Below are 19,395 nucleotides of genomic sequence, written 5' to 3' on the forward strand. Positions count from 1 at the left end.
AAAAAAAAAAAAAAAAAGAAATTGGTGAAAGAAATCAGTAGATAGTGTGGGTTGATATAGCTCAGCTGTCTCTTTTAGATACTTTTATATATTCTTTTTTTTTTTTGAAGGTTTTATTTATTTATTTGAGAGAGAGCATGCACACAAGTTGCAGAGGGGCAAAGGATGTAGAGTGGGAGAAGCAGACTCCTTGCTGAGCAGGGAGCCAGCCACAGTGGGACTCTATCCCAGGACCCTGAGATCATGACATGATGAAGGCAGATGCTTAACCGACTGAGCCACATATTCCTTCTTAAATTGTTTCTTTTTCCCTCTCTTAGCTATATTGAGATATAATTCATAAATAAAATTGTATATATGTAAGTTGTACGGTGTGATGGTTTATATACATATATACTGTAAAATGATTACCGCAATCAGCCAATTAAACACATCCATTATCTCACACTCTGTGTGTGTGCATGTGAGAATACTGGTTCTTAACAGAAGATGATGGTAATGCAGGAAGTCAGGAAAGATCAAAGGGAATCTAACAGGGTTCTCTCTTTGACTTATCTAATGCCAGAAAAGTAGAAGAAGAGAAGGAAAGCATACACTTTTCCCCTCCTACACAGAGCACTAGGAAAGCAGATAGAAGAGAAGAAGGTGATTGTTTAGGCTCTCATTGCTTATTACAGTGTAGTATAGATTGAGCATTCTCTTCTGTCTTTGTCACTTTGTCACAAATGAAATAATACGTTTAGAGGGAGAAATGCTTTTTAATGAAAAGCATATCAATTCAGAAAGCATTAAACAAAGTGAAGGATCTTAAAAAGGGTAGAAGATTGTTTATGGTAAAAGACAACTTATTTTATACAATGAATGTCAATCTATAATGAAGGCCATCATGCTGCTGAAGCATTTTTCCTTCCATATACCAAGTTCATTTTATATTACCGTCAGTGAGGGCTCCCATAGTCAGTCCTGTTACTTAGGGCAAGAAAATGTAGAAAAAGGAGAACAAGGAATTTTCCGATTTAAAATGTAAAAATCTTTTTATAATCACTAAACCGTACTGGAGTAAAAAAGAATGAAATGCCTTTCTTTTGATACTAATCTGAAAAAGTTTGTGTACTAAATCCTGTAAGCCAGATAGTTGAGTTATTGGATGATATTGTATGATGGAAAGTATCTGAAGCATTTTGGTTTCTTGAAAGGTTATGTTGTGAAAAATTTGTTTTGTAAGAGTAGATGTACGAAAAGCATATGCCATTGTTATTACCTAAAATCCAATAAAAGATAGCTTTAGTAGATTATTACCACATGTGTGTAGGAGTTGCTTTCATAGTTAGGTTATTTTAGATACCAGAGTAATTTGTTTCATATTTTAGCATTGAAATGCCCCTTCAAATTCAGTATTTGTCTGATATGTAATAGAAATAGCACAAAATAAAATATCTCCTCAAGTAATTGAAATAACAAAATCTGTGGGCAACCCATTGAATGAAATGATATTTGCAGGGACATTGTGTGAGTGCAGTGTCTCTGAGGAGCCTTCCCCAAGAGCTACTAAACTCAAAGATTATGCCCTTAAACCACATTCAAAGAACAAGATTCAAAGAACAAGAGCACAAAGCGAATTTGATTGATAAGTAATTCATTAGTGACTACAATATAGTATACTTTTAAACTTTCAACTTGTAACGTATTTGCTTATAAAGTGTCACTTAAGTGTGTACACGCAGTTAACAATTTTAGGATTTCTTCTTGTGGTCTGTGTTTATTGGATTTTAAGTGATGACAAAATTCTGAAGTCATTTGAATCCTAAGGTCAATTATAGTCAGTAGTAATCGTAGTAGCAGAAGTAATTAGTAATCCTAAAGAAGGCCATTTTCATTTCCCACTTTGAAGGACATGCACCTTGTGTGGTCTATTATTGTTAATGGCTTATCATAGACCATTAGAATTAAAATGATTTTTTTGTTAGCATGAAATGTATTTCAAAAATTTGCTGTCCAGTTTAGGAGTACAGTCTTTGCCTTATCTATTGCATTTTTTGGTGTATTTGTTATTAGTAATTCCTCAGTTGTAAAAGCTAATAGACATTAAGGAATATATCGCTTTTATAACTTAAAGATGTTGCTAACATGGGCTAAGTTTTGGTAGATTTATGGGATTTGTTTATTATTAATGTGAATGCAAATAAGTAAGTCTTGTAGGTCTACAAGAAAGGAAACTTTTGTGCTGTAATGAGATCATTCAGTGAAGCAAAATATTCTATTTTGTTGCAGTATTGTCACTTTATATTCTACCAAAATGAACTTCAAAACAAATTGCTAGATATTGTTAGCAAGTCTGCAAAATGGCCTAAATCACTGAATGAAGAAAATATCAAAAGTCAGGTGGTGATGAAGGACGTAATGCTCAGTAGACTATATGTGTGTAGAGGGGTGGGAATTGAAAATGTACAAATGAATAAATGTCATCTGACTGGTAAAAGATAGATAGGCAGGATGTTATTGGTTGGTTGTTCTCAGCAGCTCAGGAAGCTAGCTAACTGTATGCCCCACAAAGATTACATATAACATCTGCTGAAGAACATGGAATCAAGTTAGGAATGATTCAAGTTGGAGGATGCAGCTTAGCACAGAACCCTTTACTCTTCTTAAAGAAGATAGTAAGGCCAGAATTAAGCGATAGGCTGCCCAAAGGGAATTGTGAACACAAATTTAGAGGTTGAACTGTTAAGATTAGCCTCAACATTCAGGTGGGAGTAAACAGACATTAATGAGTTTCTGAAATTCTTTGTTTTAACTGGATTTTTGCCAAAGAGTTATCACTGCTAATATGTCTGTCCAATCATAAGATTTGTTTTTTTCACTAAAGATCTGATGTTTCCTAGTTTGAGTTCACAGAGCTACAGAAAAACACCATCATCATAATATTTATTTATTCATCATAAGATTTTATTTATTTAATCAAATTAATTTATTTTAGAGAGAGAAAGCAAGCACGAGCCAGGGGAGGGGCAGAGGGACAGGGGCAGAGAGAGAGAGAAAGTGAGAGAGAACCTCAAGCAGACTGCACTGAACGAGGAGCCTGTCTGGGGGGGCTTGATCCCACTATCCTGAGATCCTGAGCCCAAATCAAGTCAGACATGTATTGACTGTGCTACCCAGGCACCCGTGAGGGATTCCCAGGAAATTCTAATGTACTACTAGGCTTGAGAATCACTAGCCAGACTTAGGTAGTGGTGAATGAATCCAAGAATTTTGAAGACTTAAAATCATAACACAGTTGAGCTAGGAGGGGCATTAGATCATTTGGTTTAACTGCTTCGTTTTGCAAGAGGAAACTCAGGAGCAAGTAATTTGATTTAGTACTTTTATTTTTTATGAAAAAATTTGTTTTGTTTGCTATATCCATTTCTGATTACTGACATTTCTTTTTTTTATATAGATTTTTAAAATTTTTATTTATGATAGTCACACAGAGAGAGGGAGAGAGAGAGACAGAGACACAGGCAGAGGGAGAAGCAGGCTTCATGCACCGGGAGCCTGATGTGGGATTCGATCCCGGGTCTCCAGGACCGCGCCCTGGGCCAAAGGCAGGCGCTAAACCGCTGCACCACCCAGGGATCCCCTTACTGACATTTCTTTAAGCAAATCATACTGATCTTCTATTTATCTTTTTTTTTTTTTTTTTTAACTTTTAGGCCCCCTCCACCCATTTCTTCCTTCCCTCGCGGTCCATCTCTGTCTGGCAACCAGAGTCTATTCTCCTAATCTATACTTTTTTTTTTTTTTAAGATTCCACATAGAAGAGAGGTCATACAATATGTCTTTCTCTCTCTGTTGTATATCACTTAGCATAATGCCCTTGAGGCCCATCTATATATTCATAAATGGCAATATTTCATTCTTTTTTATGAAAGATCATGTTCCCTTGTATATATGTACACCATAATTTGTTTATACATTCATTCATCAATGGACACTTAAATTGCTGTTTCTTGTGTTGTTGATCATAGCCGTCATTCTGACAGGCATGAGGTGATTTCTTATTGTAGTTTTGATTTGTATTTTCCTGATGATAAGTGATGTTGAGCATCTTTTTATGTGTCTGTTGGCCATCTATATGTCTTTGAAGAAATGTCTCTTCATGTCTTCCATTTTTAAATTGGATTTTAAAAAATACTGAGTTGCATCAGTTCTTTATATTTTTGGATGTTATCTTGTATCAGATATATGATTTCCAAATGTTTTCTCCCATTCAATAGTTTGCTTTTTCATTTTGTTGATGGGTTCATTTGCTCTGTAGAGCTTTTTAGTTTGATGTAGTCCCATTTGTTTATTTTTGCTTTTGTGGATAGATTCAAAAAATCATTGCCAAGACCCATGTCAAGGAATTTACTTTTTCTGTTTTTTTCTAGAAGTTTTATGGCTTCAGGTCTTATGTTCTAGTTTTTAATCTTTTTTGAGTTAATTTTTGTGTATCCTGTAAAGTAGTAGCTGTCTCTCATTCTTTTTCACATAGCTATAGTTTTTTCAGCACCTTTTATTGAAGAGACTGTCCTTTCCCTACTGTACATTGTTGGCTCCTTTGTTATAAATTAATTAATCGTATATGTGTGATTTATTTCTTGGCTCTTTACCCTGTTCCATTGACCTGCATGTCTGTTTTTATGCCAGTACCATACTTTAAAATTACTATAGCTTTTTAATATAGTTTGCAATCAGGGAGCATAATGCTTCTAGTTTTGTTCTTTCTCAAGATTGCTTTGGCTACACAGATTTTTTTTTGTGGTTCCGTATAAATTTTAAAGTCATTTGTTCTATTTCTTTGAAAAATGCCATTGGAATTTTGATAGTGATTTCATTGAATCTGTAGATTTTTTTAAAAAAGATTTTATTTATTTATTTGAGAGAGAGTGTGTGTGCACTTGCCTCAGTGAGGGGACGGGCAGAGGGAGAGGGAGAAGCAGATTCCCTAGTGTGCAGGGAGCCCAAGGTGGGAGGGCTCCATCCCAGGAGCCTGAGATCGTGACCTGAGCTGAAGGCAGATGCTTAACTGACTGAGCCCCCCAGGTGCCCTTAGATTGCTTTTGATATTATGGACATTTAAAAAATACTGATTCTTCCATCTCATAAGCACAGAGTATCTTTCTGTTTATTTGTATCTTCTTCAGTTTCTTTCATTAATGACTTGTAGTTTTTTGTTTTTGTTTTTGTTTTTTGTTTTTTTTTGACTTGTAGTTTTTAATAACTCTCTTGGTTAAATTTATTCCTATGTATTTTATTCTTTTTGATGCAATTATTAATGGGGTTGTTTTCTTAATTTGTAAATTTCTTAATTCTTTTCATAGTTTATTAGTGTATAGAGATACAACAGATATTTGTGTTTTGATTTTGTATCATGCAGTATTCCTTTACAAATACAAATTCCAAATACAAATTCCACTGTATTTATTTATTAGTTCTAATGTTTCTTGAAGGAGTCTTTAGAGTTTTGTACATGTAATATGTCATCTCCAAATAGTGACAACTTTACTTCCTTTCCCATTTAGATGCCTTTAATTTATTTCATGCCTAGGACTTCCTACACTATGTTGAATAATAGTGGCAAGAATGGGCATCCTTTTCTTGTTCCTGATGTTAGAGGAAAGGCTTTCAGCTTTTAATCATTGAGTATGGTATAGCTGAGGGCTTGTGATATATGACGTTTATTATGTTAAGGCACGTTCTCTTTATACCTTCTTTATTGAGAATTTTTATCATAAATGAATGTTGAATTTTGTTAAGTGCTTTTTCTGGTGCATTTAGTGACTTTTAATATAGAGCCCTGAAGCAGAAAATGACTTATGGTCCTTATTTGGGACTTGGTGATGAGGTTAATTGTAGTGATAATGAAAGAGATGGAAAGCTTGGAAAAGGAAACAGGTTTATGAGCAAGAAAAGTTTAGTTTCAGCATGTTGAATTAAGATGACTGATGTATGTAATTGGAAATAAATATGCAAAGGTCCATTTTAAACTGGAAAGATTCGTATACATATAAGTTAATATAATTCAAGTAGAAATACTCAGAAGTGATCTGACCACATGATCTTTTGAGATTATAGGCTAGGAATGAGGCAGGCAATTGTCAGTACAGATGTAACAGCTTATGTTGAATTCTCAGAGTTAACAGTGAGTGGGAAGAACAGAGGTATGAATAGTGTTTAGAGAATTCTCATAATTGGGAGACAGGAAGAAAGAGCTCTTGTAGAAAGCCAAATAGTAATTAGAAAAGTAAGGGAAGTCTAATGGCATTGGAGCAAAAGGAGTGGAGTAGATCACGACAAAGACAAAGATCTGTATCTCCACAAAGATTTGTGCTTCCACATGACTAATGGGTCTCACCTGAAGATGGAGAAGGTGCCTCAAAATGCAAGCTTGCTATTTTCTTTATCTCCTGTCCATCCCACAAAATACAACCCTTCTTCTTCTTTATATCTAGTCTTGATAGATGGCTTTATACCTAGCTCTCCTAGGCTAAAACTTAGAAATCCTCTTTGACTTCTTTCTCTCACTCTTTTTCGATACTTAATTGATCGCCCTGTACTATTCATCCTGTCCCTGCCATATTTCTTCTGTTAATTGTAATTATACTGTTTCTGTTTCTACTAATTCCAAAACCTACTACATAGATAGGTTTTTTGTTGTTGTTTTAAAGCATATTTCTTGGAAATAATGATATCATTTCTCCTATGTTAGAAGTAAACATGGTCATCATGTACATAATAAGTTCACTTATTCTGGGCAAGAGAACCCATAAATGTACATCCAGGTAGGATGACAATATAACTTATTATGCAAACTGGTTACTTCTGAAAATGAAAGGGGGTGCTGTTAATAATTTACTGGTACAAGAGGCAGAAGAAGGGACTGTCCTGTACAAGCCAGGCTGTATGATCACCTACCTCAGTGATTCTCAACTGGGAGTGATTTTGCCTCCCATAAGACATTTGGCAATGCCTAGAGATATTTTTGGTTGTCATAAGTGGAGAAGGAAGAGTTATTACTGGTATTTAGTGGCTACAGTCCAGGAAAGCTGCTAATCATCCTGCATTGCATGGGATAGCCCCACAACAAAGAATTATTTGGCTTTTTTCATTTAATTAAGTCAATGAATGTTTCTTTAGTTTCTTTCCCTCTCTATACCACTTACTGTGCTAGGTTCTTCAGATGCATTTATGAGCAAAGCAGTCATGGTCACAAAAGTCATGGAACTTGTATTTGGGGAGACTAAGATTAAATACATAATTACATAAATAAATATATTATTTAAACAGTGAAAAACCCTAGGAAGGAATAGTACTTAGTGCTTTTGGAACATAAAACAAGAGACTTGATCTAGAATGTGAGGTCAGGGGAAAGTTTTCTGACATTTGAGTTGAAATCTGAAGGATGAGTAGGCTTGAACTCAACAAAGATGTTTTATAAGGAGAGGGGAGGAAAAGTGTGCCAGGCACCAAAAGGGTATGGAGAGTGACAATCCCAAAGAAATGGAATAAGTCCATTGAGGTAGAAGGCTAGGAGGTGTGTGAAGGTGGGAGGTGGGGAGAGAGCTGACTAGAGACAGAGGTGCAGTAAGCAGGGGTCAGATCATAGCTTTGTTGAAAGGATGTTGAATTTTAATTGGGAAACCTGGGGAGGTGTCTAAGCCCGGAATGGTGTGGTCAGATTTGCATTTTAAAGAAGATTCCATTTCTAAAATGTCCTCACTTTGTGTTACTACTACCTTACTTAAGAGTACTCACAGCATTTGGGATCTGTCCTATTCTGGCCCATTTGCATCTGCAGTCTTCCCCCTTAGTCTGCAGGGTTCCTCACACACTGACCTTGCTTACTGAATGAGTTATTAGAAAGCTGCTATATTTTTCTCCTCAAAAATGTCTGTGTTAACATTTTAGTGCCTAAAAACAGTGGCCATTATTTTTTCCCCACTGACGTTCTTCTCTTCAATAGATTGTTAATCTAAATAGTAAGAAATATACTTTCTCCCATGGGGCATATTAAATACTATTTTAGTTTTTGAAAGAAAGGTAGTATGGCCTAGAAACATTTGTTTTTCTGAATTAACTCTTATGCAAAAAAAGTTTCTTGGCCATGCTTTACCCCATACTGCACTTGCAATGGCCTATGATTGGGTACTTCCAAATCTCTGCTTGTGTTGCTTTTCTACACAAAATGCCTTTTCTCTGTCCATCTCTTTTTGTTTAAATTCTACTCATTTTTCATATCCTCCAGGAAGCCTTTCTTAGTTTCATGAGTTTAATGTTTTATAATGTCCTTGTCTATGTTTCTATTGAACTTTGTTCATCCATTATAATACTTAGCACAGTATCTTGTGCTATCCAGAATGGGATCTAGGCACCTATCTTCCTTAGTGACTAGACGTGAGCCACACCTCTGTAAAACTTTTATGACATATTATTCAGTGTTACTTTAAAAATATTATTTTTAACACAGTATCAGGTAACTACACAATGAGTAGTGAATGAGTGAATGGGAGGGATACGATCAGTTCTGTCAAATACATAGACATTGAGGAAGACTGAGAAAATATATATATTTTTTCCTCCTTTGGAATCTTTCAGCAGCTTCCCATTACTTGTGGAGTAAGGTCTTCAATTCTTTGTAAGACATTCAAAGCATACCTTTAATTTTTATTGTCAACCACTTTTCCATCTGAATTCTCTTGGGGAGAAATAGATATTCTGGCTGATAGAAACACTGGTATATTAATATGTATGCTTATCCACTTTTCTGGAATGACCTCCCTAGGCTTAACACCTGTGCAAAGCATGCCTTTCCTTTTAGGTCCAATTCGAGTCTTACTTTACCTGCTTTCTTTTTCTTCATAGCACATGTCACTTTTGAACATGCTATATATTTATTTCTTTTGTTTGTTGTATTTCTCTCCTTACAGATTTTTGTGTGATTTCTTCACTGATTGTCTCATTCTGAGAACTGTGCTTGGCGCTTCTTTGATACTCAATAGATAGTTGTTGAATGAGTGGCCTGGCTTTACTAAAACACTTTCCTTGAATGTCCAATATTCTGTACTGTGTGTGTGTGTTGTTTATGGAGAGCATTTGGCCAGAATGTTCTGCTCCTTCTCTTACCTAATTTCTGCTTGTGTTATCTCCTCTAGGAAGCATTCTCTCCTTTCTCTATCTGATTTGATATTCTTTTCCTTTGTTTCTATTGGCTCCTTTTCTTACATCCAATATCCATCAGAGTATGCCTCATACATTCTTGTTTGATTTACATGTCTGTATTGCCCACAGTACTTTAACTTCTTCGTGAGAAATGACCAGTGTAAATTGCGTATGGTGCTTGAATACAGTAAGTGTTAAATAAATATTTTTTCAATAATGAAAGAAGTTAGAGTTGAGTCAAATCCCAATCAACACATTTTGCTTCCCCAGTGCAAAATAGACACTTCTAAGAAGTTATTTTTTTTCCTGGTTAACAATTTTCTTGTTTAGTCTGTGAATATAATTAGTCATATTCAGTATGTAGTCTTGTGTTGACTTTCTAATAAGTCTGGTAAGAATTAGTTCTTGGTCTTTGAGTTCTTGATACTTGGAAAATTTTTTACTACAAAAGATATTTTGTTTTGTCTCTCTGATACAACCTCTATAATTTCTGCAATTTGCTGTGACAACTTTTTGCAGAGTTTTTGCTACTTTGATATCTTTGGAAACTGGCCTTGGCTCCCCCATTTCACTTGTCCTTTTCTTGGACACTCTAATTACTATGTCTCTCCCATTAAATAATCCAGTTCTTGATTATCTTGAGGCTAATTATGGATAGCATAACTGAAAACCATTTACATAAACCTCAAATTGCACCTTAAAAATTGTTTTAAATTTTCCATTCTTGGGAAGTCAACATGGAATGGTGAATGAAAAAATACCTCACTGTGAATCAGAAAATTTGAATTCTACGTTTGATTCTTCCTGGCTCCCAGACTTTCATGTTCAGTATGATCTATGTATATCAAAGTGTATTGATATGACACTTTGCTTCAGAGATGGTCATGCAGGTAAGCACAAACAAGGCATATTATCTTTAAAAATGGCAAAAGTAACTTCTCAGCACATATGTGCTAAAAGTACACAGGTGGTTTGCTTAATGCCTGACTTAATTCTAGTTAAGAGCTAAATCCACTAGAAAAATCATGGCATAGAATCATGTCTTCTTTCATGCATCAGGGAAGGACTCCAACATCTAGTTTTATTTATAGAAAGATTCATTGCCTTAAACTTATTCTTTAGAAAACTCTCTTCTTTTCCTTGGGAGAGAATACATTTGCATACTAGGTTTCTTGGCATTTATATATAGAAACAGGCTTGGTGCCGGGTTAGAGGTACCAACTCTATACGCTGTCTTCCTACTACTTTCAGTATTGCCTTATTATTTGATGACTAGAAGGAATAAGGATGGGATATTAAATAACTGTAAATACAGTTGGGTATATTCCATTATTGACCTCAAAGTCTTGTTAGTCTGTAACTATTGATTGCTGTATGGAATGTTGTGGTCTTTTTGTATTTGCTTAAAAATAAGTATAGTAAGTAAATAAGATGAATTTAGAACGAATTCTCCTGGAAAATTTCATATAGATGAAGTTACTGCATCTAATATTGAGGGATATTTACTGTCACATAAATTTACTGTCACATAATCTCTATCCTGAGAGAGTTTATAGCCTGGTCAAAGGTGACAAACATGCAAAAATTAAAAAATAATGCTATTAAGAAGTATTATGTAGTCAGTATAGTGAAATGGTCCATTTTATGTAAAGTAATAAGATTGACTGTGGAAGAGATAATTTTAAAAAAAGGAGTACATATTCTCAAGGTTGATTGTTTCAATTAGCTTTACTGTATAACAAGCCATCCTACAATTTAGTAGCTTAAAACAACTGTTTATTTAGGTCATTATTCTGTGGATTGTCAGTTTTGGGCTGGGCTTGGCTAAATGATTCTTCTGCTCTGTGCTTGTGTATTGGTTTTCTAGGGCTGCTGTAACAAGTTACAACAAACTTGGTACCTTTACAGAATTTTTTTCTCTTAACAGTTCTGGATGACAGAAGTCCAGAATCAATATGTGAACAGGGTTGGTTTCATCTGCAGGCCCTTAGGGAGAATCTGTTCTATGCTTCTGTCCTAGCCTCTGGTTGTTTCTGGCAACCCTTGATGTTCTTGGCTTGAAAACTCATTGCTGTGGTCACTCCCTGCCTCTATCTTTACTTGGCCTTCTCTATGTCTTCTTTTTTGTTTCTTATAAGGACGCATATGATTAAATTACAACGCGCCATGGGCACCACCCCCACCCCTCACAATGATCCAGGTGATCTCATTATTCTGTTAGCCAAAGCAAGATATAAGTCCAGTCCAGGGGATCCCTGGGTGGCTCAGCAGTTTAGCGTCTGCCTTGAGCTCAGGGCGTGATCCTGGAGACCTGGGATCGAGTTCTGCATCGGGCTCCCTGCATGGAGCCTGCTTCTCCCTCTGCCTTGTCTCTGCCCCCCTCTCTCTCTCTCTCTCTCTCTCTCTCTCTGTGTCTGTGTGTCTCTCATGAGTAAATAAATAAAATCTTAAAAAAAAAAAGTCCAGTCCAGATTCAAGGAGTGGAGAAATGACTTCACCACTTGATGAGAGGAGCTGTAAAGTCACATTGCAAGAACCACTGGATACATAGAGGGAGAACATTTTTGACCATCTTTGCAATCTACCACACTGATAAAAGAGAAATGGGGAGGATGGAGGAGAGGTTTGAATAAGTGTGGGAATGGAGAAGAGAACATATATGACATAAATATAGAGCTAAAATGTCAGAGTTGATTTTATATATCATCTCTGTGGGTAGTGTGTGGATGGTGTCTCTCCCCCTGAGCTCACTTGCTCTCTCTCGCGTGCTCTCTCTCTCTCACTATATATGTATGTGTGTGTGTGTGTATGTGTATATATATATATATATATATATATATATATATATAGTCTGTATGTATACATTTTATTTGCTGTTTCTTCCCCTACCCCATTTGTGTATTGTGGAAAAGTTCAAATATATACAAAGTAAGTGAATAGTATAATGAATTCCATTGTACCCTAGTGCTTAGCTTCTATAATTAACAAAGTTCTGGAATGCTTGCTTTTTCTATACCTTCAGCTATCCTACAATTTATTCCTTTTTTGAAGGTAAAATTTATACACATTGGAAGGCACAAACCTTAACTGTACGTTTTGGCAAAATGGATACACCTGTGTAACCTATAGGTCTCTCAAATTATAGAACATTTCCATGATCAGAAATAGTTCTGGGGTGTCTGGGTGGTACAGTTGGTTAAACATTGGACTCTTAGTTTCTGCTTAGGTCATGATCTCAGGGTCTTGAGATCAAGCCCTGTGTTGCGTTCTGCACTCAGTGTAGAGTATGCTTAAGACTCTCTCTGCCCCTCCCACTTGTGCCCCTCCCAAATAAAATAAATAAATCTTAAAAAAAGGAAAAAGAAATATTCCTTGTGTAAGAGAGATAATTACTCTTTTCTAGGTAACCATTTGATATTTTTTTCATAACAGATTTATGTTGCCTTTTCTAGGATTTCATATAAATGACATCACACAGTATGTAGTTTTTATGTCCGTTGTATTTTGTTCAGCATAATGTTTTTCAACATTTATTTTTGCTGTATGCTATAGTGGATTTTAAGGATTTATTTATTTATTTATTTGAAAGAGAGAGAGAGAGAGAGAGAGAAACCGTGAGCAGGGGGAGGGGCAGAGAGAATCTCCAGCAGATTCCCCACTGAGTGCAGAGGATGACATGAGACTTGATCCCAGGACCCCGAGATCATGACCTGAACTGACATTAGGAGTTTGTTGCTTAACCAACTAAGCCACACAGGTACCCCTATTTTTATTGTTGAGTAGTGTCCTGTTCAGTGAATAGCCCATAATTTGTTTTCCCTTCTTTTGTGTAAACCTTTTTGTGGACATATTTTATTTATCTTAGATAATTAACTGGGAGTATAAAATTGCTGAGTCAAAGGGTTGGTATGTGTTTTAATCTTAGGAGAAACTGCCAAGCCCTTTGCAATGTAGTTAAACCATCTTATATCCCACCATGAATATGTGAGAGTTCTGGTTGCTCCACTTCATTTCTAATATTTAGTGCTGTGACTCTTTTTAATTTAGCATTCTATTATATGTGTGGTAGTACCTAATTGTAGTGTCAGTTTGCGTTTCCCTGATGAGTAATAAGGTTGAGCATCTTTTTCTTAGCTTCTTGGCCATTTTTATCCTTTTCTCTGTGAAATGTCTACTCAAGTCTTTTGCCCAGATAAAACTTTTTTTTTAGTCCTTTTGTCATTTGTTATAGTAGTTCTTTATGTGCAGAGGGCAAAAGTCTTTTGTCAAAAATTTGTTTTGTGAATGTTTTCTGCCAGTTTTTGGATTGTGTATTCATTTTCTTAATGGTGTCTTTTAATGACAGATTTTGAAGTATGAACAAATCTAATTTATAATTTTTTATGATTTTTGCTTTCCACATTCTAAGAAATCATTTATTTTTTAATTTTTAAAGTGGAAATATAGTTGATATGCAGTATCATGTTAGTTTCAGATGTACAACACAGTGGTCTGACCTTTATATACCTCCCAAAATGCTCACCATGATAATTGTAGTTCCATCTGTCACCACACAAAGTTATTCCAATATTATTGTGTTCCCTATGCAATACTTTACATTCCTGTGACTATTTATTTTATAACTCTATTTATTTCTAGCTCTTTAAGAAATCTTTATCTATTCCAGGGCATGGGGATATTGTCTTATGTTTTCTTCAAAAAACTTTATAGGTTTATCCCTTATATTTAGGTCAATGATCCATTTCAAATTAATTTTTTAAAAGATTTATATATTTATTCATGAGAGAGAGAGAGAGAGAGAAAGCAGAGACATAGGCAGAGGAAGAAGCAGGCTCCTTTCAGGGAGCCCGATGTGGAACTTAATCCCGGATCTTGGGATCCCACCCTGAGCCAAAGGCAGATGCTCAACCGCTAAGCCACCCAGGTGTCCCTCAAATTAATTTTTCTATAGAATGTGAAGTTTCTTTTTTTCCATATGAATGTCCAGTTGTTCCAACACGATTTGTTAAAAAGACTTTTTTTCCCCAGTGAGTTGCTTTGGAATCTTTGTTGAAACTCAGTTGGCTGCATGAGTATAGGTTTGTTTCTGGAGTCTCTATTCTGTTCTATAGATCTATTTATCCTCATGCTAATACTACAGTCTCTTGATTACAGTAGATTTATAGTGTGTCCAGACATCAGTTTATGAAAGCTCTCCATCTCTGTTCTCTATTCGTTTTAAAGATTGTTTTGCTGTTCTAGGTTTTTTGCATTTCCATAGAAATGCTGAAATGATCTTGTTGCTTGTTAAAAAAAAAAAAGCCTGAGGATTTTCATTTGGATTGTGTTGCATTTATAGGTCATTTTGGTGAGAATCAACTTTTTTTTAAGGTGTATTTAGCTTTTAAGGTATATCTTTTTTTTTTTTTATTAAGATTTTGTTTATTCATGAGAGACAGAGAGAGAGAGAAGCATAGACACAGGCAGAGGGAGAAGCAGGCTCCATGCAGGGAGCCTGATGTGGGACTCGATCCCGGGACTCCAGGATCATGCCCTGGGCCAAAGGTAGGCACTAAACTGCTGAGCTGCTCAAGGATCCCAAGGTATATCTTTTAAAGCATGTTTTTGCTCATGTCACTCAAAAGCCTTCACTTGTTCCACTCAAAAGCCTTCACTTGTTCCACAGTTGCATAGAGTAGTAGTTAAGATTTGTAGGTAGCTTTCTTTATTCACAACACTCTCCTCTTATTTTATCCACTACACGTTGTATCCAGGTTGCTTGTTCTTTCTCTTGCATAGTCTGAACTTTTCTTCCTTCATGCTTTTATTCTCTCATATCCTTTATACTGGATATTCTTCACACTTACTCTCCAAGTTAAAAGATTCAAATATTACAGATATTTATGTTATAATGTCATAAATTACAAATTAACAGTAAGAAGGTTTTTTTTTTTTTTAATTGAGGTATAATTGATACACAGTGTTGCATTAGTTTCAGGTGTACTGGTAAGAAGGTTTTAAAAAAATAAAATTTCATAGGATGAATCACTTAAAATTTATGCAATTTTGTAATTGGAACACCAAAAAAGTAAGCAAAACAAAACCCACCAAACAAAAAAGAAGAAAATCAAGCCATAATAATTTTAATAAAATAGGACTTTACCTATTCTTTTTTTAGGGGAGGCAGGGCAGAGGGTGAGGGAGAGGGAGAGAATCTCAAGCAGACTCCTTGCTGAGCACAGAGCCCATGGGGGCAGGTCCTAGGAACCCTAACAGCATGACTTGAGCTGTAGTCAAGAGTCGAGCATTCAATGGACTGAGCCACCCAGGAGCCCCAAGGACTTTACATTTATTTATTTATAGACTTATTTATTTATATTAGAGAGAAAGAAAGAACATGTGATGACCAGGGGGAGTGGCAGAGGGAGAAGGAGAGAAGCAGTCCCCTCACTGAGCTCAGAGCCCTATGGGAGCTCGATCCCAAACCCTAAGATCATGACCTGAGCTGAAATCAAGTTGGTCCCTTAAGCAACTGAGCCACCCAGGTACCCTAGAACTTTACTTTTAAATAGAAAGGTGAAGGTAGCTTGAAGGAAGCATTGAGGAGATAAGAGCAAAATGCATGCTGATCTTAAGAACCAAGTAAGGAACTGTCAATCTAGGTCACATATACAAACTGAGCTGTGAAGGACAGTGGAAGAATGGTGCATTGTGTATGGTCAGGTACTCTATTTTTCTTCTGCTACTTGGAGGTTCAAAGCATTCAGGTAGTGGCAAAAATTGAGTGTGAACCAACTTCAGAGTTTTATTGACATCATTTTGTTGCTTACAGATCACATATGGATTCATTCAGGTTTTAGAAACAATCATTGAAGGATAGGCTCCATTCTAGTGTTCAGCTTGAGCTTTAATTTCCACCATTAAAATTTCTCTGATCCATTTGGTTAGAAATGACATTGCTACTTATGAATACTAAAGTATTTTATTCTTGTCTTATGGCATTTATGTCTTCCATACTGTATTATACTTATCAAGGAGCATGTCTTATTCCTTTATGAGGTTGCAGTCTTTTTTGAACTAATTTCTGATTTTATTTTATTTTTATTTTTTAAAGTAACTTTTAAATTAGATTTATTTATTTATTTTAGAGGAGGCCCTTGAGTGGGTGGGGGATGGGCAGGGGGAGAGGTAGAGCCTTAAGCAGACTGTGCTGAGCATGGAGCCCAGTGTGGGGCTCCATCTCATGATCCTGAGATCACTACCAATCGTTGGATGTTTAAAAAAAAAAAAAAAAGCTCTCTCCTTTCCGCCGCCATCCTGGTTGCGTGTGGTTGACTGTGATCGCCATGTCTTCTCATGAGACTTTCAGAATCAAGCGATTCCTGGCCAAGAAACAAAAGCAGAATCGTCCTATTCCCTAGTGGATTCAGATGAAAACTGGTAATAAAATCAGGTACAACTCCAAGAGGAGACACTGGAGAAGAGCCAAGCTGGGTCTATGAGGAAGCATCGCACATCATGAAATAGCAAACATAATTGGCACACGTATTTAAGCCGCATGGAGATCACATGTTCCTATCCTATCAATATGGAAACATCCTTACTACCTGGCCAGTAGACATGTCTTATCAAGGGAATGATTTTCTCTGTTAATATGCCTCTATACCAGTAGATTGGTTCAGTAATAAATGTGAGACCTTTCAGCTGAGCTGCTGTTGTGTCCTGATTTGTGAAGTACTGAATTCCCCCTCCTGTCAGATCTCACATAGCACTGTCTGATAGAACTTTCTGCAATGATAGAAATGGCCCTTGACAACGAAGTATTTAAAGTGTGGCTAGGGGACGCCTATGTAGCTCTGTCTGCTAAGCGTCTGCCTTTGGCTCAGGTCTTGACAGGGAGTCAGCATGTCTCCCTCTCTCTGCTCCTCCCCTGGCTCATGTGCTTTCTCTCAAATAAAATCTTAAAAAAAAAAAAAAAAGAGTTGGATGTTTAACTGACTGTTGTAAACCACATATCCCTAATATTCTGATTTCAGTTATTTTGTATATGCTCTTTAGCACTTCAGATGGTATCCTGCATATAATAGGTGTTTGAAAATGCTTGATGAATGAATGAATGAGTGAATAAAGGATGAGTAAATGAAATACAGTGGAGAACTGAGAGGTGAATACATAAAAAGGAGAGTAGAACAAAATTGTGCACTTCTTGCTTTTGTTTTCTGTTTTAGTGCTAGTTTGGTAGAGGCACTAAAGAATCCAAAACTGGTTTAATGTTAAGAATAATTATAATTTCAGTGAGGATGACAGAACACGAGAGACTCCTAACTCTGGGAAATGAACAACGGGTAGTGGAAAGGGAGGTGGGCGGGGGGTTGGGGTGACTGGGTGATGGGCACTGAGGGGGGCACTTGATGGGATGAGCACTGGGTGATATGCTATATGTTGGCAAATTGAACTCCAATTAAAAAAATTAAATCTTAAAGGAATTGTTAATAAAAATATTAAATAAAAAAGAATAATCATAATTTGAGGTATTTCCAATATGAAAGTTATTTCTCTTTAGTTTTTTTTTTTTTTTTTTTTTTTTTTTTATGTATTTCTCTTTAGTTTAAGACATACTTATCTTCACAAGAACTAACAGGAGAGCCATATCACTGTTAGATTCTTTAGATATTCAGGGCAGCCTGGGTGGCGCAGTGTTTTAGCGCTGCCTGCAGCCTGGGGTGTGATCCTGGAGACCGGGGATTGAGTCCCATGTCAGGCTTCCTGTATGGAGCCTGCTTCTCCCTCTGCCTGTGTCTCTGCCTCTCTCTCTCTCTCTCTCTCTCTCTGAATAAATAAAATCTTTAAAAAAAAGATTCTTTAGACATTCACTAATCTATTTTATAACTCAGATAATTTTAATAATTGATAACTCTCATCAAAAGAGATTTTAGAAGCACTTGGGTGGCTCAGTTGGTTAAGCGTCTGACTCTTGATTTTGGCCCGAGTCATGATCTCATAGTTGTGAGATCGGGCCTTGTGTCAGGCTTCGTGCTGAGCATGGAGCCTGCTTGAGATTCCTTCTCTTCTCCCTCTGTCCAGCTCCTGCCTGCCCCCCCCCCCCCCCCCCCAGAAAAAGATTTACTTTTCCTCAATGTAAAAAGTCAGAAGCTGCCAACAATAGTAACTTCTAAATGGCTATCAAATGTGCCCTTGCTATAGAATTCCAACCAGGTGTGTCAGCTAATTTCATCTCAACATAAGGAAATAACCATCATCATTTCATATTTAACTTTGTAGATTGAAGGCAAATATCATTTATATGACGTTTTGTGTAGAATTGGTCTCTTTTCATTTTCTCTTTTCTCTTCCATATTTGAATCTTGAATACCTAGGTATTGTGCTTAGAAAAATCATGAAATGGTGCTGCTTCCATAGTTTATTTAAAGCACAATTCTGTTAAATATAAAGTCACTCTGTTCTTTAGCATTTTATATTTGCTGAATGCATAGTTTACTCTAAAAAAAATCATTTGTATGAAGCATCATTTGCTGCCTACTGTGGGTAGCTGTGTAATAGTGGAATGCTTCTGATTTGAAGCCAGAATGCCTGTGGCTTCCTGTCTGCTTATTATCTCTAGGTAACCATGATCTGTTATTTTCCCTTCTCTGGGTTTCATTCTTCTTCTCACTCTCCTCCTCCTTTTCTTCTCCCTCTCCTCCTCCCCCTCCTCCTCCTCCTCTTCCCCCTCCTCCTCCCCCTCTTCCTTTATTTTTTCCTCCTCTTCCCCCTCTCCTTTTCCCCCCTCCCCCTTCTCCTCTTGCTCCTTTTCCTTTTGTAAAGTAGAGGCAATATCTTTTCCTCATAACTTACTGGGAAGATTAAATGAAATAATGTGGTTATACCTCCTAAATATGTTTTGATCTGTCACCTTCTCTTCATTTCCATTATTTTTTCCTGGTCCAGCACTTTCCTCACCTGGACTTACTATATTGACCCCATCCAGAGTGGTGTCTCCACCTTGCAGTCAGAAGAGATCTTTGTCAAAGATGAATTTAATCATGTTACTCCTTATTCTTTTTTTTTTTTCTTACTCCTTACTCCTATACTTAAAACCCTTTTGTGATTTCCTACTGCTTAAGGATAAAATGCAAAAATTTTAACAAATTCTACAAGAGCTTGTATGATTTAATTCTTCGTAATTTCTTGGGCCCATCTTGGCCTAATCTTCTGCGCTTTCTTTCTTGCAGC

General features: G+C 36.4%; 1 protein-coding gene and 1 pseudogene across 16 annotated transcripts in view; both read left to right on the forward strand.

Moving 5' to 3' along the window:
- The window catches only part of BBS9 (Bardet-Biedl syndrome 9), a 433,010-nt gene that overhangs the window by 156,179 nt on the left and 257,436 nt on the right, over positions 1–19,395 (forward strand). The window lies entirely within an intron of this gene.
- On the forward strand, positions 16,472–16,722 carry LOC112935396 (large ribosomal subunit protein eL39-like; annotated as a pseudogene).

Source organism: Vulpes vulpes, chromosome 7 (assembly GCF_048418805.1).
Source record: "Vulpes vulpes isolate BD-2025 chromosome 7, VulVul3, whole genome shotgun sequence".
Taxonomy (NCBI): domain Eukaryota; kingdom Metazoa; phylum Chordata; class Mammalia; order Carnivora; family Canidae; genus Vulpes; species Vulpes vulpes.